The following is a 23,187-nucleotide window of genomic DNA, read 5'->3' as shown; positions in this document are numbered from 1 at the left end:
GTGAAGGGAGGAAGGTTTTGGACCCACTGCTAGGCTACTTGCCCACAGCAAATACACGCAGCTCTTGCCGTTTCGACAAACGTGGGAAACAGGCGTAGTGTTCAACGCGGACGCACCAGCCTTTGCTGTCCGCACCATTCCCTAACACTCAAGACCTTGTCCCACCTGCGAACGTTTCTTGCCGCCACATTACACATGCCGCTGGATGCGTTGACCTAACGTCTCTCAAGTGAAATTTGATGTGTCCATATAGGGGATCTCTCGGCCGGTGATCGAAGAGATGATCAGTGAAACTATAACTTTCTCGGTCGCAGTCGATGGGACGTAGCGAACAATGGGCTACTTCAAGAAGGAACATGTACACAAAGGTACAATTGATTTAAAAAAGAATTTACAACTTTAAACTCACAGTCAAGATCGCAGAAAAGTGGTTCGGCAAAGCCGGCATCGAGAGGGGCTCCCCTCACCTCAAAACATCGAACTCCTCGATTTAACCGCCAAAACGAAGGGGACGCCGCAATTTCAGAGTGTATATGGCCTATTGATTAACCCCCACTAGACCACTGATGGGCCACAGTGATAACCAAACTTAAGTTGGTGCGAAATACTCTCTCACTTTCCAACGAAAGCTCGGAAGTGTTACGCAAAACACAAATATAACGCAAATAAAAATAAGCTCGAACACCCGCTATCACTCCCGAAGCTAGTCTTAAAGCTAGTCTCTGGCTAGTCTCTGGCGGCTAGTCTTAAAGTATTCTCCATACAGTGCACGCTTGTCACTGGGCTCTGCGCCGCAAAAATCTTTGCTTTTTGAACACGTCGCGCGCTTTCAAAGCGTGGCCGCCTGCTTATTGACGTATTCCAGACAGGGAGTCGTCAGGGTAAGACGTGGACTGAATGGGACCCGTTGAATGATCTCACAGCTTCCGTCCGCAGCGGGACTCACTTAAACTCGGCAATAGACAATCCCCAGTGCTTCACCTTCCCAACCGTGGCACCCCCCAAGGTTCAATCTTATCTCCCACATTGTTTAATATAGCTCTTATTTCTCTCGCTACGACACTCGCCGAGATCCACTCCCTCCACAGTAGTCTATACGCCAACGACATTACAGTTTGGGTGCCTCACGGCAGTGATGCACACATAGAATCAACTCTTCAAATCGCTACCGACACCATACAGAACTTCGCCCAGACGGCAAGCCTATCGTGTTCCCCTGAAAAGTCCTAAGTACTCCTTGAACCCCACGCCACCGTGCTGCCCGTTGGCCTCCCCCCATACGAATCCAAATAAATGACCAGGGAATAACACCTACGCCAACCTTCACCATACTAGGACCGACCCTACAGCAAAATCGAGGTAACTTTCCACAATAAAAACACTCACCCGACACGTGACACAAATAGCAGGACTCATCCGCCGCATCACCGCCCGCGGCCACGGCCCCGCCGAAAAAGACAGATTACAACTCCATACAGCTCTTTTCACTTCACGCCTCACGTACTCTCTACCTTACCTATCACTCACAAAGGCGGAACTCGACAATTTGGAAGCCTTACAGCGCATAGTATACAGAGCAGCACTTCTTCTTCCCAACACCTCCACGATCCGCCTTCTCTCAACTCGCATCTTTAACTCCATTCCGGAGCTCATAGAAGCCCACCGCCTTAGCCAAATGGGTCGTTTATTCGCAACCCCCGCAGGTTCGATCCTCCTACACCACCTCAACCTCGCTGCTCCAGCCTCCCTCTCCCAACTTTACCCTCTACCTCTATCCCACCGTGAAAACCTCGAAATCCTCCCCCTTCCCCGCCACATGCATCCTACCCACGATGCAGCCCGCCGAAGGGCCCGCGCCTTGGCGCACTTACACCTGTATCCCCCCCTCTCCTGACTCCGTTTACGTGGACGCCGCAGAATGCAGACACCGACAGGCTTTCCCTGCCGCTATTATTACAGGAGACACGCCGATGCCAGCAGCGGCAGCCACCACCCGCACAGCCCACCCCCACGGGGCCCAGGAAGCGGCAATAGCACTGGCCATAACACACCAACCACCTCCATCACACATATTCTCCAATTCAAAGACGGCCGTACGAATTTCGCGCATGGACACATCTCCTTCCCTTCTCGCCGAATTCTCCTATCCCGCCCTCTCCCGACCAAACCATAATCCTCCACTGGACCCGAGGCCACGTGGCATTTGGCGGTGCGGAAACGGCTCACCTGGCTGCTCGAGGACTGATTTCCCGAGCCCCAGAAGTTGATGTCTCGCAGCACGGCACAAGGAGCTCCCGCGAACCCTTGCTTACCTTTATTGACCTTACAACACACTAACGCCTACAGTGGCTAGAACTACCTCCCCCTCACACGTCTCTCCGTCCACCCCTAGACAGATTATGGCGACAATTACAAACCCATTCCCTCCCCACCAGACACGTCCTCCAGCACATCTATCCCACATTATATCCCCACCCAAACTGCCTGGCATGTGGCGCTCGAAACACCAAACGCCCTTTGGAAATGCCCCTTTTTAACCCCTCTCCGTTTACCCAACCCTCCCACTACCTGGCTGGAGGTGACCGGGAGCTCCTCACCCAAGCTACAGCTCCTGACAACCACTAGGGCTCAAGATTACCTGGTGCGCTTCCCCACCTAAGGGACGCTCGCTAGGACTAAGCCTCGCCAGGAATAAACGTTTTCCTTTCTCCTCATGGCGGTAGACGCGATCGGTATAAAGTCAATGGCGCACTACGCCGGTTTCCTAAAACGGACGAGAGGAAACCCTCCGTCAAAAGCTAGGGTCACTACTGACAAATTTGAGGTGCCCGGCACGTTCCTGTAGGTCTTCTCCGGGCCTGCTCGCAGATAAAGCGCAAAAGCATGGCGCACGAAAAAAGTCTACCCCGAAATTTTCTCCCGCCCCTCATGCCTTAGTGAGCCCAGCTGGCGTGAAAACAAATAAAATACATGGAGACAAACTAAACACAACGACCGATATCTAGTTGCGGGGCGATTTTAGGTAATTAATTGAGTTTCCTGAACTTTACATCATCCATATGCGTTTTTCGTTCACCCGCTCTGTTCCTCTCCTTCTTCGGAGCGCTAACGCGCTTTGTGTGAACGTCAGCACTCCGTACCTACAGCATACGAACAACACTCCTGCGGACTCGACAAAACATGAAAGAAGGGGGAGGAAGGGTAAAACAGTTCAAAAACTACAATGTATCAGAGCTGTTACGCGAGGTATATTATTTGCGAAAAACGTTTTAGCGCTGAAAACGCAAGTTGCAGGTAACAATGTTTACGATAAGTATCACGGAAATAATAAACATAAAAAATAAAAACATAATAAAAACTCTAACGACCACCGAACGACCACCGAGTGTCGCAAAATGCAGTGTTTTACTTATGCGACGCGCCCGATATACGGAATCACGGAACGCATCGGAAGGAGTTTGTTGCGAGCTGAGAATAGGTTGACCAATAAGTGGCTGCTGCTCTTACAGTGTGGGACATCAACACACGGCTGCCGACGCTGCAAGCCGAGCGCGTTTTTTTTTTATATGTCATGTGAGTACATTGTGTGCATTGAGTGAGAGTTTCTTCCGCACAAATAATGAATATTTGTGCGGATATCGCTAATATCAGTAAGTCCGCGGCAATATTGTAGACAGGTCTGCTTTGAAAGAGGAGGAAAATAAGGTAAGCACGACCATCGTCATCTAGGCTTGCCACACTGCTTACGACATGTGGCTGCGGCAAGTTCAGGCTGTCATCATTGCGCGGGAAATAAAAAAAAAAGCGTTATTTTAACGACGAACTTAAGAGGTGCGTTCATTATGCGAGTAAATACGGTATCTACCACGTCGCCAAGCTTAGTCGCTGCGAATGTAATCCCACACGAAAAATGCTGAGACTGCTGGCTTGGTAAGCGGCTCCCATGTTCCCTAAACCGTTGCGCCGTCGCCACCAAGCAGACCAAAGTCAGCGTGTCCGCATGGAACGTGGAGATTATAAGTTCCGTACAAAATGTCAATGGCGCAGGAAGTATTGGTGGGTTGTGGATGATGGAATGGGGGGGGGGGGGGGGGGAGGGGCAAGGGCGGGCCCGCACCCAAAAATACTTCTGGGGAACGGGGGGGGGGGGGGTATGCCTTCCTTGCTCCCCGGTTCCCGCATCCCTAGAGAGACCCGAGCGAGAGATAGAACACAAACTTCAGGGCCCCAGTAACAGCTGACAGCTCACGCTGATTTTTAAGTGACAAGCTGAACAGGACAGCCTCGTATATGTCGATGTATACAGTAATATGCAATGTTTGAGTTGTTCACCCTCGAGCATATCCTTCAATATGAGCAGGGTGCGCTAAGAGAGTGGGTGTGTCGCCGTATTTAGCGCAGTTTGAGGTTAATTTCCCACATTTCCTATTTAACATCATCGGCCTTGTACACTCGTAAATATTCTGAGCAGAGTTTGTCATTCTCAGGCTTTGTGGATGACCCTGTGGTACGGGAAATTATGGGAACCAGGCGCAGGATGATCCAGGCGCAGGATGAAGAGACGATCACAATATTTTTCTTTGAGGAAAATGTGGTAGCCGTTGTCAAAAAGGAGCACGGTATGCGACTTTGCGTGGATCTTCGTCGGATGCGTAGTTCCCTTAAGACCCTTTTGTCCCGGTTTTGTTTGATGAGACCTTTCATAATTGTGCATTTAGTAATCCTCAAGCCTTTAGGTACTATGGCTGCAGCCGAGACACTAATGGTCCTTTGAGCGTGTGTAACGGCAGTTAAGCATCCATTTGGTAGTTGCGCTAGGAGGATCGCCGAGAGGATTTCCGCTTTTCCATTCTCGCGGGTAGATGGGTAATGAAGTCACACCGATTGCCACGGTAGTCCACTACATTTGTTGCATTCATCCTTTCGAACGTCCTGGTATCGACGTACATTGTGATCTCATTGTTCAGGAGCTTTTCTCGACGCATTTTAACCGTAGCCGTTTGCGCATGCTTGAGTATAGGTTTCTTGGTAGTATGAAGGCTTTTATGGAGAGCCGCTGCATAGGTGACAAGATTGCGTGGCCATATTTTCAGGTTTTGTATTCAGAACTTTGTGAATGTTGTAAAGTTGGTTCATTAGCCTCTCATACGCCCATAGTACCGGACCATCTCTTCTGTAGGTATGCGCCATGAAAGGAGCAGAAACGTTTCCAATTTACCTTACCGCTGGCTGCTTGAAAAAATATCACATTTGGTGGAGCACTAGGCTGCTACTGCGCTAACCCGAGTTGGAATCCTATTAGAGGCCCGACTCTGGCCTTAAGGTCTTAAATAGAAATTGTTCATCCACAGTCATAATTTCACCCGTATCGTTTCTCACTTTGTGACAGCTAAGAGCAACTTGTTGTTGAGGTTTCACTGAGGTAAGGGATTTACGAGCCGCATTCTACAAGAACCGTCGTAGTGGTTTTTGTCGATGCACTAGCTGTTCTGGGTGAAGAAATAGCCACCACTGTAAATAAAAGAACACATGTGATTTGCTGGAATTTGAATCCGAGTCACCGCAGTATCAGCCCTATGCGTTAACACTTTGCTTTGTCTTTTTCTTTTTTCTTCTCCATGGCATGTTGCACTTACATTATTACAGACTACAAAATTTATAAGAAATTCAATCATCACTAAAGCTAAACTAAGTCATCCATGGGGACTCCGGCAAACACACACGCACGTCCTGTCGACAGACCTTCTCTGGCACGTCACTTTGCGCTGCATAAATGCTCCGCACCAACGCAGCTTACTGCCCCTGCACTACTGCAGCGCCTTGCCATCGTAGAACTAAAATTGTCGGTCATTTTCGCACATGCCTACTCGGGCAATCGACCAGCAATCGGAAACACGTGGAGCTAAAGTGCCTGCGTCAGAAAATTTCACAGAAGTGTTTACTGTAAACGCAAAAGTTGCGGAACAGTGCACGCTGCGTGACACCGCTTCGTGAGGGCGCGTCAAAAATACAGATGCACATTAGACCTCAGAATACTGACTCTATCAAGCTGTTGCGCTTACCAGTGGTCTCGCTGACGAAACTGGGGCCGTAAGACGACGAAACGCAAGCTAAGAAAGAGAATCACGCATGGCGTAGCCAATCCCCCTGAGTGGGTAACAACCATTTATTGGTACCACCACCACCACGGTGTGCAGAAAAGAAAATTTGCGTGATGTAATTTGCGCGAAAAGACCAAGAAACAAAATAGAAGAAACATCAAGCAGTAAAGTTTCCCAGGCCTTTTCTTGTGTGTTCTCCGGAAATGCAAGCGATATTAGGAACCTTCAACTTGTGCGCTGGACTGATGGAGTATGGGCACGAGTGACGTAGTATGGGCCGACACTAAAGTCATCGTTGTCAGTGTTTTAAAAGTACGTTAACATTCAAGTGATGCAATCATCATCGTTATCATCCTCATTATCATCAGCCTATCTACACCCACTGCAGGTTAAAGGCCTATTCCGTGGGTCGCTATTTATCCCGGTACTGTGGTGACTGCGTCCAATTTATCCCCGCAAACTTCATGATCCCATCTGCCCATCTAACTTTCTGCCGCCCCCTGCAACGCTTACCTTCTCTAGGGATCCACTCTGTTTTCCTTCATGACAAACAGTTATCTTGCCTTCGCATTACATGCCGTATCCACACCCATTCCTTCTAATGCTTAATTTCTACTAATATGTCCTCAGTACACGTTTGTTTCCTGATCCACTCCGCTCTATTTGCGTCCCTTAATGTTACACCAATCATGTATCTTCCGTTCCGTTTCTCGCTGAGTCGTCCTCAATTTAAGTTGAACCCTTTTATTGGGCGTCGAAGGTTCTGCCCCGTAGGTGAGTACCAGCAATTAGCAGCTGTCATACACTATCTCATTCAGGGACAATTGTCGGCTGCCATTCATTATCTGAGAATGCTTGCCAGTACAATGACACAATCAAGTGATATGTATAGAATGAAATCATACAATGAGGCGATGTAATCAGACGGAAATAAAGCAGTTGCCCGGTCATACTTCTTTGCGGTGGCTTATGTTGCCGGTCCCCCGTCGCACAAACTTTATGTGGCGTCACAGAGAAATCGGCGGAAAGCGCCCATGGAGCCGCCGATCTTTCATATATTTTATATGTGTAATATTTGTTTCAAGTTCTCGAGATAATTTGTATCACCCTTATTGGGGTAAAGCAGTTTTTATAATGTTGCACTAAAGTATCTCCAGGCCTTTTCGCCTTCAAGGCATGTCGCCAGAATTATGTTCCCAAACAATTTTTTCCCGCACTTTTTAGGGTCGCGTTTTTTTCTCCACATTATCTACCCTTATATGCTTATTTCAATGATATAGATCAATTTTAAACTTTGTGTTTTTAGTGTGTTTTCCACGGCGGCAGTTAGCTCGGTGATACAGAGACGTGTTTTCGTATTCACCTGGCGCCATCTACAGGCGCCTTCTACGCATTGTTTTTGCAACAAAACAGTTCGTAAAAGTTAGTCATATTTAGGTATACCAAACTGTCTTTTATATTTTAGCATACCAAAACATTTTTCTGGTTATCGGTATATTTCAGGCGGTTTACCTTCGTGCACAGCTTCTCACAACCAGCAAATAACGATCTCCATCATACAAGAACTTCCGGCCTTATAAGCTTTACCCCTATAAGCCGAACGCTCTCAATGCTCCTACCACCCTATGTACAAGAAATCCGCCTGGTCTGGGTTCCAGGGCACAGGTGTATCCACCTTAATGAAACCGCTGATTATCTGACAGGTATGGCATTGAATGGACCGCTGGTTGATGCTGTGCCTCCTATAGCCCAAGTTGTTGCATCCCGGTTTCGCAGGAATAGCTCGCTGGACAGCCTGCCCCCAGACAGTATCTCTGGCTGTCCCGAAATTGAGTCTTCCGGTATCCGTGGAAGAGTGACGTTATGCACTCGCGATTCTGCGAGGTCACATTGACCAACTTTCGCTGCCGAGTGCCCAATTTGAATTTCTACCTTCACCGCGCCTGCATAGCGCCTTCGGCCCCATGCGAGTTTTCTCAAGAACAGGAGACAATTGAATATTTCCTGCTGTCTTGCCGCCGGTTCTCCTCTCTCCGAAATCTATTCCTGGAGGTTCCCCTCCGGCGCCTGGGTCTTTCCTTGTCTGTGTTGAATTTACTTTCATTTGAGGCATCGGGTTCAGGTTTCTGCCACGGGGATGTTTGTCGCGCCCTTCATGCTTTTATTTCGCAATCAGGTCGCCTACCCTGGTAAAACGCATCTCGTACTTTTTTCTAGTACGTGTAGTATCGGTTTTTACTTCAGTATGTTATAGTTTTTTTCTTGGGTTCTCAAAATTCTTAACACCGCTTCCCTCGCATTCTCCACAGCTCTATTTTACCCTTAGTTTAAATTCCTAACTAGTTTACCCAATCTGACTTGACCAATCCTCCAGAGTGGGTACGCGCCATTGATTTTTGGTACCAACCAAACAACCACATGAATAAAAGGGTGAAATGATACGTTTTTCTTGATCCCTCACTCGCCAGCCAGAAGATCATCGGCACCAGCAAACGAAGAAGAAGGCCTGCCTCCACTTCGCCATCGCTGATTAAAATGGCGGTCACACTGGCAAGCAAAGTTCGTCCAGGCCGGGTTTTCACCGCAGCGCTCTGCTGCCTCGTCCTCGCGGCAGTTGTTTCTCTTGAAAGTGATCTCGATGCCGTGCTTGCCGATAGCGTAATGTGGCGGATGTGGACGCGCCAGCTACGCGATGCTCATGAGTACTTCGATCTCGTTGGCGGCCGGATGGTGCATCCAGATATCCTCAATCCTTCTCACGGCACAGCGGATCGCCCGCACGACGGTTGGGCAGTGCTAGCTGCGTGCGACAGCAAACTGGACGTACTATTTGCTATACGAAGTGCACCAGAAGACTGGCTGCGCCGGGCCGCCTTTCGGAAGGCGATGTCTGAAGCTGGCGTTTGGGACGGCCTCGCAAAAGCCGCCGTGTTTCTGACAACTCCCCCGAACACCACCGCCAACGGGTCATCAGCAAATCGTCTTTGGCTGCGCCTGGAAGCAAAGCACTTTGGGGACATCGTGGCGTACGGCAAGGCTGAGAACTTTTCGGATGGCAACGATGACACCCCTTTATTGGACACCGCTCGTTGGGTCGTGGACAACTGTGCCCCCGTTCAGCACGTCGTACTGGCGGACGATGACCTAAGGGTAGAGTTTGGACTGCTGGTACAGTACCTGAAGGAGCACGCGGCGGAGGAGGCGTCCGCTGACCTCGCGATACACTGCAACGTCGGAGAAGCAGCCGTCCCGATCGAAGACAGGGAGAATGTTTCATCGCTCGTCATGCACCATGAATCTCCTACCGCAACAGCTCGCAGCCACCATCGGCACTGCACCGGCCACGCCATGATCACTACACCGAGTGCCCTCCGCGCTCTGTTGGAGGAGCACCGGCTGTGGGAGGAAAATGCTGTAAAGGGTGACAGGAACGTCTCCGAAATACTGGCCGTGCAAGCGAATGTGACGCTCGTTGACGTGCGCGCGCCGCGCAAGGATATCGGAGAGGGGCGCGCCCAAATTTCACGCTACGGTGGAATGTTCACATCGGAGAACGCCTACTTCACGAACCCGTTTTTTCGGTCCCTTGTGAGAGTGGCGCCTTGGCCTTTTGGGCCTAGGATGTCGTGTTGGAGGAAGATTTTGACGCATCTTTTAGCACGGAATACGGCAGATGAAGACGACTACGACAACGTACACTCGTTCAACTTGCTCAGGGTGCTTTATTTCTTCATGGGAATTGGTATCTGAGCTGTACGAATAAAACAAGCGCCATCTGAAGCAGAGCTTCATTTCATCTTTGCGAGTCTATCTTTTTTGTATTTCGTAATGAAGCATTGCATAATAACTTGCAATTAAGGTTTGCAGATTTAATTTTCGCCACCTGCCATATTCTAGCACGCTTTCATATCTTACTAGAACTGCATACATCCCACGAGGTGGCGGATAGGTCATCGTTTTAAAATATGTGGTATGGCAGGCATAACTTTTCTTGAAGTTATGCATTAGGGATAAGAATGTTCACCATCGCTGGCCTCCTGTTTGCGCTGCGGCCGTCATATATACTCACCTGCGCTTAGGCAAGCGACCCGCCGCGGTGACTCAGTAGCTAAGGCGTTGCGCTGCTGAGCACGAGGTCGCGGGTTCGATTCCCGGCCGCGGCGGCCGTTTTTCTAATGGAGGCGAACAGCACAAACGTCCGTGTGTACGAGATTTCGGCGCACGTTAGAAATCCCCAGGTGGTCAAAATTAATCCGGAGCCCTCCACTACAGCGCCCCTCATCGCCTGCGTTGCGCCGGCGCGTTAAACCCTACAATCAATCAATCACTTAGGGAAGTGACCGACTCGCATTTGAAAGCAAATGGTACGCCCCTGACAAAAACATTCGATTTACCCAGTAATCCTCATAAAGCCGCGAACCTCCAAGCCAAAGATCGTAGAACCCTCTATAACGTTTTTGTTAAATATAAAGAAGTTATAAAAGCGCCTCAGTTCAGCTAGTGGATTTTCTTCTCCCATGAAAGTGATGTAAGGTTTTATTCTTCAATAAATACCGACCACGCAGCACGATTCCTCTGCGCATTGTGTGCTTACGTGCTTTGAAGGCTAAAGCCTGCCGAAACTTATCAACAATTCCTGTACAGCTAAAACGTTGTTGTTGTTGTTGCGCCTTTAGATATGGCACACACCCAATCAGGGGATCGGCCAATCAACAGAGGGTGGTTAAAATGAATGGAATTCTTATCTAATCACGAGACGCTTAGGAAAGATAATTGAGACCGGTTGGAAAACGTTTTGAAAAAAAAAACCCTGAAAAATCAAAGCGAGGGTGACCAATCGCAATCAGAAAGAGAATCGTTTTGAATATTTGCGTGTCTTCGTTTTCGTTTTCTCGTCATCTGGAACGAATGACATGATTCCTTTACGGCGACACCATGCTTGCGTCTCTTTCGTCGCTTTTCTTTTTTAACCCTTAAGGTTTTTATGCCGGGGTACACCGAGACCTCACTGACGTCATATCCGTCACGGAAATGACATCGCCGGAAAGAGTTCTATTGACGTGGTTGCGCCCGAATTGGAGCCCACAAATTCTATTGCCGCAACGGGAGGTATTAAGCGGTCAACCAACTGTGATATGAACTCAGGCGTTAAGTCTACAAACGCGCCTTATATCCTTCCCTATGGCCTTCTTCATTCAGGTGGTGCTGACTAGGAGAGGGTAAGCAAAGTAGTGCATCATGATGCTAATAAGCGCCAACTTCTGGCGCCTCGACGCGAACCCCTACGTGCACGGGGACGCGAGTGAACTGAGGCACCCTAGCAGCGTCAGCTGTGGTGCTCCTCCGCCGCCTACCGCTTCCTGTGTGAGGGCTCCGTGTAAGGTAACTCTTGCATTAAGCGCCCCTCTAAGACAACGACGCCTAATGGCAAATGTTTCGCTTGTGACTGCTTTGGTACGACGAAAGACACGCCAGCCGGAGGGGGAACGCGTTTACCGTCCAAAGTACGTTTTTACAGACGGCGTTGCTCTGCCTCTCGCGTTCCAGAAGCTGAGCTCATCCCTACGCAACTGTCTGCCGTACACGCCACGAAGCAGAACCGAAGTGGTCGCAAGAAAACTTTTTTGTATATTGAATGAGAGCGTGCTTCTGGGCTAGTTGGTACATTATTTCTTGCAAAAACACTGCGTTAAATTGAAATTACGAAGACGAAGGACGGCGGAACACACGCACAGCCATATTGCACAGCCATTCAGCCGCCGCCGCTTCACGCTTTACTCGTGGAGTGTTCTTTCCTCCATGCTGAGTTGTTTTACGAACTGTGTTGGGAGCGGCCTTCTATGCTTGTGGCTTGCGGTAACACGACTGCGGATATTTGAACGGATATACGACGAAGCGTTAAGGAAACTTCTTAACAGAAAACAAAGTTTTCGATGATCCGATGCCCGGTTACTGACATTATTTTGCTTGTTTACTCCATGACTCATAAAATTCCTTCCATATTCCTTTCCTTTTTGGCCAAAATTACACAAGAAAAACTTCAGAAAAAGGGAAAATTCCCCGCACGGAACATCAGTGCCTATACATAGTGCATTCGGCGGGTGTCGAGCCCCAAGCAGCCGGCATTGTCAGGTGGGTTATCGGCGATTTGCCCGGGTCCCGTGATCGATTACGTTTAGGAAGCCGACGTCCGTTCTTAACGTATGTACATGCTAGCTCTACCAAATTTTGCGGCGATTTTTGCGTCATTCGCTCACATATTGTAGACTGTAATATTTACCAATACACGTCGTCGCCGCAAACGCGCGCGGACGGGAGCGTTCACTGTTTGTGTGATCTTTCTGCGTGGTGTTGAAGCATAAAAGTCCCGCCCCATTGGTTCCATCACGTTTTCCAGTCGTGAGCGAAGTGCAGAATTCATAGAATGATAACACAATTACACCATCTCCCCGAAGGGAACTATGTGGTGATGCGAAGCGTGCCGAAGCGGCTTCGCTTTCTCGCGGTGTGGGATCCGCTGCTCGACGCTGGCGTTTCGAAGCGGCTTCACTTTCTCCAAGATTGGCATCCGCTGCTCGACGTCGACGTTCGAAGCGGCGTCGCGTTGCCGAACGCCATCTGGATCCGCTGCTCGGCGTCGATGTTTGCGTTCTGCATCTCGAGCTCTCCTCTGCGCAGCCTCGTCTTCAGAGGTGCCTCGTCTTCAGAGGGAGTGAGCTGGCTGGCGCTGGTCGAAGGTGTGCCAGCCAGTTTGCTGGCAGAATTGTTTGCTGGCAGCAGCAACTGAGGGAGCGCCGCGCGGAGAGGGGGAGAGGAGGAGCAGTGCGCGCGCTATCACACAGCTGCTGGGGAGAAGGGGAGAGCAGGAGCAGCGCGAGCGCTATCGCACAGCTGGCGTGGAGAGAGGGAGAGGAGGAGAGCGGCGTTATCGCACAGCTGGTGGGGAGAGGTGCGGACGGACGCTGACGGACATAGCCCCAAGCAAGAGATGCTTTGCATCTAAAAGAAACGGCCGAAACGGAACGCCTAAAGTATGACGGCCCCGTCCCGAAGCGATCCTGCGGCGCAGAATATCGCAGCAGACGACGCACGGCCGAATGTTTTTCCGGACATCACCGATACGCGAGCCATCGTGGGAAGTGAGTGGCTAGCGCGTTGCGAGGAGGTGGACGAAACGAGGCGGAATCGGGGCGCCGGCGAAAATGCGATGTTTTGATTTGCAGTACCTCCACTAATACTCATCACTTAAACTACATTATTGAAAGAGGTGGTTACTAGGACATTGATTTAGCAGAAAATACGAACACTCATGTATCGGCAAAAGCTCTTTCAGGGCCCCTTTAATGCTCAAGCGTACCAGCTCTCCGGAGAACTAATCCTCTTCACTGACCTTAACTGCACGAGAATTACTAATAAGCAAGCAGGACACCCCTGCATGGTCCATAAAATTTGTAAAGACCCCGAAGAAACATTTCGAACACCCGACAGTTCTACAGACCCATAGTTTCCGACACCCAGCAAGCCTATTTCTAGCTGTAGAACGTATTTGCTTTTTTAACTTCATTTGTTCAAAACGCCTACCCCCCTTTCGTTCATATCATAAAGCAATAAAAATCTTTATGGGCACAATTGTGTCTGCCTTAAAGGCGCGAGCATTATGCCTTCAGCTAAGCTTGCCACTCTTCCGAGGTGTTGGCATACTTGAGTTGTTGACCAGGCTTAGCCGAGGCAGTGACAGGTGGTACACCTGACATCCAAGCACATTCCATTCCGACACAAGGAACGAGGCAACCCGACACCGCCGATGAACACCTGGTTGACTCGTGGCTTCTTTTAGCGCTTTATGACCCACCCCAAGAAGATCGCAGTGTTTTATTTCTCTTCTAAGCTCTTCCAAACCCCAGGCGTACTGACCGGCTTTCCCTGGCAGCTATTGAGTTATTAGTAGCGCCTGCTGTTGCAGCTACGAGAGGCTCGCGTTCGTTTTGTGTTTGTTCATGTTTTATTTTTTCTTCTGGCAAACGTTCCTCGGAATGTCGCTTCTGCAAGCGCACGAGAAATGTCTAGTCAACCCTTGCTCAAAACCCCTGGTCTATCGCAACATTGGGCAGAAAGGCGCTGCGTCGCAATAAAACTGGGCGCCTAATGATGCCTTTCTAATTTGTCTTGTCGTGGATTCCCTCGACAGGAACATCCTTTTTATCGAACGAACCGAAGCAAGATCATATGTTTCACGGGGAATTTGCACCAATAAGTTTTTATTGCGAAATGCTTTTATTGTGATGCGCTTTTATTGTGAATGTTGCAATACGCTTTTAACGCGATAAGTTTTTGCGTGTTACACTTCTATTGTGATAAGCTTTGATCGTTGAAATACTGTGATACACTATTATTGTTCGCTTTTATTACTAGTCGCTTTTATTAGATTTATTTATTGCTTTTCTGTTTACTTTTATTTATTGTGATACGCTTTTAATGCTGTGCTACGCTGTTATCGTTGGAATAGTCTAATACGCTTTTATTGGCTCACAAAAGCTCGTCATGGGTGGCGTTAATAGCTTCAATAGTTACAATAGTCTCGAACGATTTTGCATATCTATATTTATTCTTTCAATATAGCGAAACCTAAACTCAACCAACGGAATCAAAAACGGCCAGCTTAACGCCACACACCCGCCGCGGTGGCTCAGTGGCTAAGGCGTTGCGCTGCTGAGCACGAGGTCGCGGGTTCGATTCCCGGCCGTGGCGGCCGCTTTTATGATGGAGGCGAAGAGCAAAAACGCCCGTGTGTACGAGATTTCGGCGCACGTTAAAGATCCCCAGGTGGTCGAAATTAATCCGGAGCCCTCCACTACGGCGCGCCTCATCGCCTGCGTTGCGTCGGCGCGTTAAACCCTACAATCAATCAATTAACGCCACACAGTTCTCCTTCCACCTTGCGCCGGAAGCAATTGCGGCCACGTTGCGCTGCGCCAAGTCAGCGGTGCCCGTGTTTGATTATCCATCGAAAACAGATCTTGCAGCCTCAACTGCCACTCTCTGCTTTCCACGTGGCTCTGCTCTGTCTAGCAGCGCAGTGCTTAACTTGTGTTTTTGTTTCCGTTCTTTGTTCGCAGCTCGCACTGACGTCACAGCAGCGGACATGTTGATACATGCATGAGCGATGGAAGGTCGCCCCTTTCGATTATCTCGAGCAGCCCTGACAAAGCCCAGAGCAGCACCGCAGCGCACTGGAAAGGAAGCTGTGTTACGCTCCACAGAAGCAGCTTTTCAAGCTCACATGCCGACGGGCAGCGGCGTTCTCGCACTATGGGCTATTTATTTGTTTCGCAATAAAAAAAATGCCCAGCAGGCCATTAATGGATTTCTGTACAAATGTTTGCGCTCTTAACTTGGAGTGGCACCTCTCCCCTGCGTCTAGCGGAGAGCGAGATAGCACAGCGTTTATCTGCAGCGTTAGCACCTGTCCCGTCTACTTCATGTTCGCCGTCCGTGTTTTTCGTTGGGATTCCAACCATGGAGACGTCTCCAGCGCTCCTTTGGACCCCGACTCCCACCGCGCTGCCTCATTGTGAAAAAAAGTAAAGCCGTTCCACTGAAAGCTGTCGGCAGTGCAGGGCAGTGATTCACCATAACGGCCTGGGGCGCCGTTTATTCGCTCACTGCTACCCTACTGCTCTTCCTTCCCTGTCTGTCTCCTCTTATGATATGTTGAACAGAGGTTTCTCCGATGCAATTCAAATTTCCCGCTTTCTAAGTGCTCGTGCGCCCCCTCCCTGGCACAGCGCGAGCGAGGTGTCGCACGTGCCGGCGCCTTAAAGGGGCCCTGAAAGGCGTTTTGAGCCCACTAAATGAACTAGCGCGATCGTTAGATTGGGTCGTCAACGTCATCTGTGCAGCGGAAAGCTCATTTGTTGCAAAGTTTGTCGAACTTTTCTCATCCTTCTCTGCGTGTTTTTGGATGCCGCCATCTTCACATGTCTACGTCATCGATTCCCCGGTGTGCGTCGCGAGGTTTTGGCGGTGAGCGCGAACACCGGCGGCGCTGAAAAGCGCGCCTCCGTGATGTCAGCTTAGGGATTCTCGCATTTGTCGTCTGCTTCACCCAGGCTCGCTCTCCCTGCTGTTTCTTCGAGCTCGGTCAACATCTGATGCTTGTCTGCACCAGAATTGGCGTGTGGGTAACGTTTTATCATAATAATAGGCTTCAAATCGCATACACTAGCTCATGGTGTCAGTTAAAGTATAGTTTTGGATACCGCTATGGAAGAAACATTGTCGGCGTCGCCCCATTCCTTGCGAAGCCGGTCCGGTGCGGAGCGCGAAGAGTCGGAGCTAGGGGTCAGCTTCTCTATTAAACAATCTTTCGAACAAATGGAACAGTCCGCTGCTAATTACCGACAACAGCAAAAATGGAAGGCCAAAACAAATTCTAGGCCTTCAGGGCTGTTGGCTTTGGCAGAAGGCATTACGATTACCGGTAATCATATGTGAGGTAAAATAGTTTTTGCAACCTTGCCGAACGCTCGAACGTATTGTGCCACATCACTTTACGGTGTAAAGGCATGAAGGTTTTCCGACATGCACTATGGGCTGCAAGAACTGTAGGTTGAGTTCCAAATAACCCACTGAGTATATAGGCGCGTGCTGATTTTATACCACGCATCTAACCAGTATGGAAGTTTATTGAGAAAAACGAGTCTCGTCTACGTCAAAGATACAGTCGCACTGTTTGTTCAGACCTGGAGGGATATTTCGGTACGTTTTCCACAGCCATATCTTCCCGATATTCGGATATGCGTTATTGGAAAACTGCACTCTAGATGAGGAGGAGAAGCGGGAGGAGGAGAAAACCTCATTTAAAATTAAATCGAGCTGGTTAGTGGACCGGGTCCTCAGTCCAGGACAAGAGACGAGCACAACGTCACAACATGCGCTGCAAGTCTGAACCGCGATTGACAGACGATCGGTTGCCTCCTGCTGCCCGTCGTTATTTCGGCACTCACCTCGCGAGCGGTTTACGGGGACGAACAGCGAGTCACACTGGCGCGCAAGCAGAGAAGGCAAGCAGAGAATCGTACGTCGCTCGAACCAGATAATCCAGACCATATGAACCACTATCCACCTGTAGACGTCGCATTTGATTGCGAAACAAACGCGTCAACAACACACACACCATCGCGTCCTCTATTTTTACAATGCCAAACGAATCGCGCACTTCCCAATGGGAGTCAGTGGTACGCCTGCAGTGCACACATGTCGCTAACTAGGCCCCGAGCTGAACCGGGATCACGCAACTGTAACTGACTTCGAGGGCGGTTTGTGCCTTGTTGCCAAAGGAACCGATGTTTGAGATTGTCAAAGAAATGGCGCTCGCGCCAGCGCTAGAAAGCTCAGAGCCGCGGCGGAGCATGTTTTGCCAACGTTGCCGCTCTCCACCACGCGTCGCCCCCAGCTGAACATGGTCACATGATTGAAGCGCTGGGAAGGCTACCGATTAAGGGAGAGTGGCCTGAGTAGAAGAAGAGGGCTTGGTTGGCCGGTCCGGGCTGATGCGTTTAGCATTGACACACACTCACACACACGCTCGCTTGGCTTACCTGCAAGCTTCGTTCGGACAGTCAGCGATGTTACGACGATACAGATCTGCGTGACGGCGACGTGCTAACCACTCCACTTATTTAAAAACGCAGGGGCAAAAAACTTGCTTGATCGGAAGCAAACTACTGCCCACAGAAGAGCGCAGCCGTGGATGGTTGTCGCGCTACTTACTGCTGTGTTCGATACGCAAACGGCCTCACGCACGCACGCTATTTTGCTGAAATGTATATATAAGAATGTTTATTTCCGCCTTGTAGATACAGACAGGGGGAACTGCAGAAAAAAGCTGTCTAAAGCAGCTTGACGAAGCCGCAGCTCCCTTAATTCGCAGCAGTTGGGCAGCGCAACAAAAGAAACACAGTTGCATCATGATACATTTGTAAAAGGGGCCCAAATTGCCTCATTGAAAAAAGATACAAAGATACAAAAGATACAAAAACCTTTTACATAGTTACATCTGGAGTATAATTACGTCACGTCTACAGTACCACAAAGAGCAATGAACAATATCACATTTTCGCATATATACTACGTAATTCACGAAATGAGCATATAGATAAATTGAAACTCTCAACAACGCATTTATTTAAAAGGGATGGAAGTGTGTGTCGTACAAGTGCCTTTCCAGAGTTTGTTCTTGCCGTAGGCATTATCCATTGTCCTCTTTGCCTAGTGGGGTATAACCAGTGTTTTTGACGTAGGTCAGCTAGATTTCGGATGTAATTAATGTTCCTAGATGTTTCTACTTTAAATTGAGCGCTGAGACGATATTCGTATAGGTCCGAAATTTTGATCACGCGAGCCTGGAGAAAAAGAGCAGAACTTGGTGATATATAGGGGCATTATAAACATGGCGCAAGAACTTTTTTTGTAAAAGGAAAAGGCGATTCAGACAAGAACTTGTAGTTGTGCCCCACACTAAATGGCAGCAATTAAGATGGGAATAAAAAAGAGTATTGTAAAGCAACAATTTCGTGGATTTTGGAAGAAGGTATCTAACACGTCCAACAACACCGGTAATCTGAGCTAGTTTTGGTATTACATTGTTCACGTGATTTTCCCACGTCGTAGAGGCAGAAAAGACGACACCAAGGCACTTAAAGCTATCAACAATTTCTATGGGTCGTGAATTCAGAGTAATAACATCATGAACAGGAAGTTGTTTGTTTTTAGGTCGAAATATCACGGCTTTTGTTTTGGTTTCGTTTACACGCATATAATTTGCCTGAGACCATCTCTCCAACAATTTCATTGTGTTATTGCATGTGTGAATTAGTTCATTGAGGTTTTGACCTGAAAAAAAGATGCTGGTGTCATCAGCATAGATGACAAATTTTGCGGAGTAACTGATACTTATTATATCGTTAGTATACATATTAAACAATAGAGGGCCGAGTATGCTCCCTTGTGGAACGCCCGATACTAGTGGTCTGACGTTTGAAAACGCATTTCCTATGGAAACTACCTGTTGTCTGCTAGAAAGATATGATTTGATAAGCAGTGCGGCATGCCCACGTATACCATAGCATTCAAGTTTCATCAAGAATAAGTCGTGATTTATCAGGTCGAATGCTTTAGAATAGTCTATGAAAACACCTATAACGATATTCTTACTTTCGAATTGCGTAAGAATATACTCTTTTTGCTCGAGGAGAGCTAGTTCAGTCGATTTGTTTTTACAGAAAGCAAACTGATTGGGGATAAGCAGGTTATGCTTGGTAATAAATTTTGATAGTGGGGAGTGCAAGATTTTTTCAAATGGTTTAGAAAAAATGGGAAGAATTGACACAGGCCTATAGTTTCCTAAATCATTACGGTCACCTTTCTTATAAAGAACGGACACTTTTGCTGTTTGCAGTTTCACTGGAAAAACTGCTGCACTTAAGGAGGAATTAAATATATGTACAAGTACAGGTGCTATAATGTCCACTACATACTTTACAGGGCGAATCTGAATATCATCTATATCACGACTGGTGCTATTACTCAAATTCACGACGACCGAGATAACTACTTCGGCGGAAACTGGTTCTAAAAATATCGAATGATTGTTTTGGGATTGGAGGTATTGGTATGCGTCATTATTCGAGCCGCTTGATGTCATATTCGTAAAAAATGTGTTGAAGGCATTCGCAAGGTCTGTTCCAGATAACACTGTCTCATTTACTTTGAGGTTTCGAGGAGAAGTATTAAGCTGATTACGGCGCAGTAACGCGTTCAACTTCGCCCAGACTACGTCATGTCGACCCTTTTTGACATCAAAAATATTAGAGTAAAATTCAGCTCGTGTATACCGCAGCTTTGCAGTTAGTTTATTTCGATACTTTTTGAAGTTTTTTAAATCTTCACTTGTTTGGGTTTTCAGGAATGTCCTGTACATCTTATCTTTTGTTTTCATTTGTTGTCTGAGTTCTCGTGTTATCCAAGGTTTACGTATTTTCCGCGTTTTTTTGCATGTTTTAGTGGGAAAATGTGAACTATATACTTGTTTAAAAACATCTATAAATTGCTTGTACGCATCGTTCGGATTGTTGAGCCACACAATATCGCTCCAATCTACCTGTGCCACAGCATTCCTGAAAGCTTCAAGTGCAGTATCCGTTATATGTTGGTACTTAATAATTTCACGTCTATTAGTTTCCTCCCCAATCCTGTCTATGCAGAGAAACACCGGAAGGTGGTCACTAACCGAACACGATACCACACCTGCCTCGAATTTCGACACCAGCCAGTTGGTATTAAAGAGATCTAAAATGGATTGACTGGCTGATGTGACCCTTGTCGGCACATTTATTACATTGCGAAACCCATTCGAAAATAAAATACTATCCAGTTCCGATGTAACGTGATTTCTATTTCCCATATCAATATTAAAGTCACCTCCGGCTATCAAGGTATAATTGTTAGTGGCAATAAATGTGACAAACTGATTGTAGAAGTTCAGAAACGCCGCTACGTTTCCCTTGGGAGGGCGGTAGCATACAGAAAATACAACATTTGAACAACGTAACGTTAATATCTCATAGTCAGGCGAAATAACGCTGTAGGTGTCGAACATTTCTATTTCAGTATTGGTAGGAAGGAGCAATGCAACTCCGCCACCCCGGCAGTCTACTCTATTGAGGTAATACGTATCATAATCAGGCATTCTAAATACAGCATTCGTACCTGTGCTCCAGGTTTCACTTAGCATAATTACAGAAAATGAAAACGAGAATTCACAGAAAAATTCTTCTAAGGATTCCATTTTGTTCTTCACGGATCTGGTGTTTAAATGTATAGCTTTGAGCGAAGTGCGGGAAAAGCGCGGAGCGATGCCACCCACATCACTGGGAAGGTGATAAGTACGTTGGTTCATGGCACGTAATTCCTACAATGAACACGACATTCGCTTATCTGGGTACTTCTAGCTTGTTGGCAACGTGGTTCATCACGTCCAGCAGGCTCTCACCCTGCCTAACTGGTATGCCATGGATTTCCAGGTTAAGTTGCCTGCTTCTGAATTCAGGGTTGTTTACATCTTGTTGCCGTTGTACGTGCGGTATTTGGCTCCTATCGTCGTTGGCTTCAAGTTCAGTGAGCCTTCCTTTCATTTCTTTAATTTCAGCCTCTTGACGACAAACTGTTTTCTGAAATTCATCAAATTTGCGAGAGATGAAATTAAGAGATTCCTCCATCTTTTCAACATTTTCTTTTAAAGGAAGAAGATTGTCCAGTTTTTCGTTTATTGCTGCTAGAAATAGCCATATGTCCAGGTCTGGCTTGTTGCTTTCAAAGCTGTCATTGCGCGAACAAGAGTCCCGGCATGTCTGGCATCTCCAAGCTTTCTTCGCTGCATTATTTTTTCCTTTGAATGATTTCTGAGTTATACCAGCACACTTCCCAAAATGGTATTCGCCAGACAGAGCATCCAGGACATTTCAGTGACGGTTCATCCTCGGGGATGACCACCTCGCACGACAAACAACTGACCGACATGAATTCACAGTCACAGAGATCTTGTTAGGGTCAATGGCAGCAGCGGCAGCAGAACAGACGGCATTCAAGGCAAAACGCTTAGCATTGGGCAATCACCAACCTGTAAAGGGGCAGTTCTTGGGTTACTGATGTGAGCGGAACGCTGCCGCTGCTGCCAAATGACCACTGCTCGACGGTGCGTTGCTTATCACCAGCTGCACCGAAGCTTGCGCTTGCGCAGATGGAGCTCCTGGCTACGAGACGAAGAAACCAGTGGCAGGAGTGCCAGTGGTGGCCACGAAATCGCAGGGACACTGACGTCTTGCTGCAGGAAACCGTCAGGCAGGCCCAGGCAGCAGGCAGGCAAAGAAACTTCCGGGCACCGAGCTGTAAAGGGGCAGTTCTTGGGTAACTGATGTGAGCGGAGCGCTGCCGCTTCTGCCAAATAGCCTCCGCTAATCTTCCGTCTGCTAAACGCAGAAGCGTCTGAACGTACGGCACATGTGCAGTGCGAAAAAATAGCGCTCGCTAACTGTTTGCGTACGGCTGCGTACGTTATTCTAAAACTCTCCATTACTACCGTTCGCAAGATATATGGGTACAGCTTGTCAGAACACGGGTGCACGCTGCTCGAGTGCGGCGCTGGTTTGCTCTGCGCCTTCCCGTCCATCACCCCTGATTAAGCGACCCGAACCGGCGAGTTTTAAACCAAAGCTTTTCACCTCTACCCCCCAAGGGTTCTTTCGCGAGCGTTGGTGTCATCAGAAAACTTCCGCGAACAAATAAAAGAATTTCCTGCACCGCCAGGAACCGAACCAGAAACTAAGAGAATAACAAAGCTAGACCCGATGTCTTACCGATTTAGCTACGAGCCCACGCGTAGACGGCCGAGACAAGTGGTGCACTCACCAAGCACATCTACGGATTTCAATCATGCATTCTTTTTAAATGCCACGCGAAAGCGATTAAAGGAAGCTCACACCAACCCATGGCATCTCCCTTCTAGTACGCCAATGGGCCTGTGGCTTCCAGTGTTCACGTAAAAAACCTCAGCTCCTTGTCGTCCACCCTCAGATCAAACGACACATCAAGGAACACATTCAAATACTGCTTAATGGCCAGACCATCACTCCAAGCCCCAGCATCCATATCCTGGGCCTCCATGTTCTGGTAACACCAGGAGTGAGGTATCCTTGCAGCGCCTCAAACACAGCACCTATAAATCATACACACCATCAGGCGAGTTGCCACCAAGGAGCGAGACCTCAAGAAAACCGATTCCTTTCAAATAATTCAAGCATTTGCCCTCTCGAGAATCCCTTACGTAAACCTCCTGTCTTCGTTTCGGCACGGATGATATAAAGATGAGTTATGAAATGATTGAAAGGCGGTTGAACAGACCATGTTTTTTCTATCAGTGCTTCCACAGAGAGGCTGCTTAGCACGGCGCTCTACAACACGGTGGAAGAGCTTATAGAGGTCCATCTTTCTAACCAGAAGCTCCTATTGAGCAGAACTGCGGCGGGTC

This window comes from Haemaphysalis longicornis, unplaced genomic scaffold (genome assembly GCF_048455015.1).
Source record: "Haemaphysalis longicornis isolate Haplotype H1 unplaced genomic scaffold, Haemaphysalis longicornis Haplotype H1 scaffold_2, whole genome shotgun sequence".
In the NCBI taxonomy this organism is placed as follows: Eukaryota; Metazoa; Arthropoda; class Arachnida; order Ixodida; family Ixodidae; genus Haemaphysalis; species Haemaphysalis longicornis.
The sequence above is the reverse complement of the archived record's forward strand: the minus strand, read 5'-3'. Positions refer to the sequence as shown.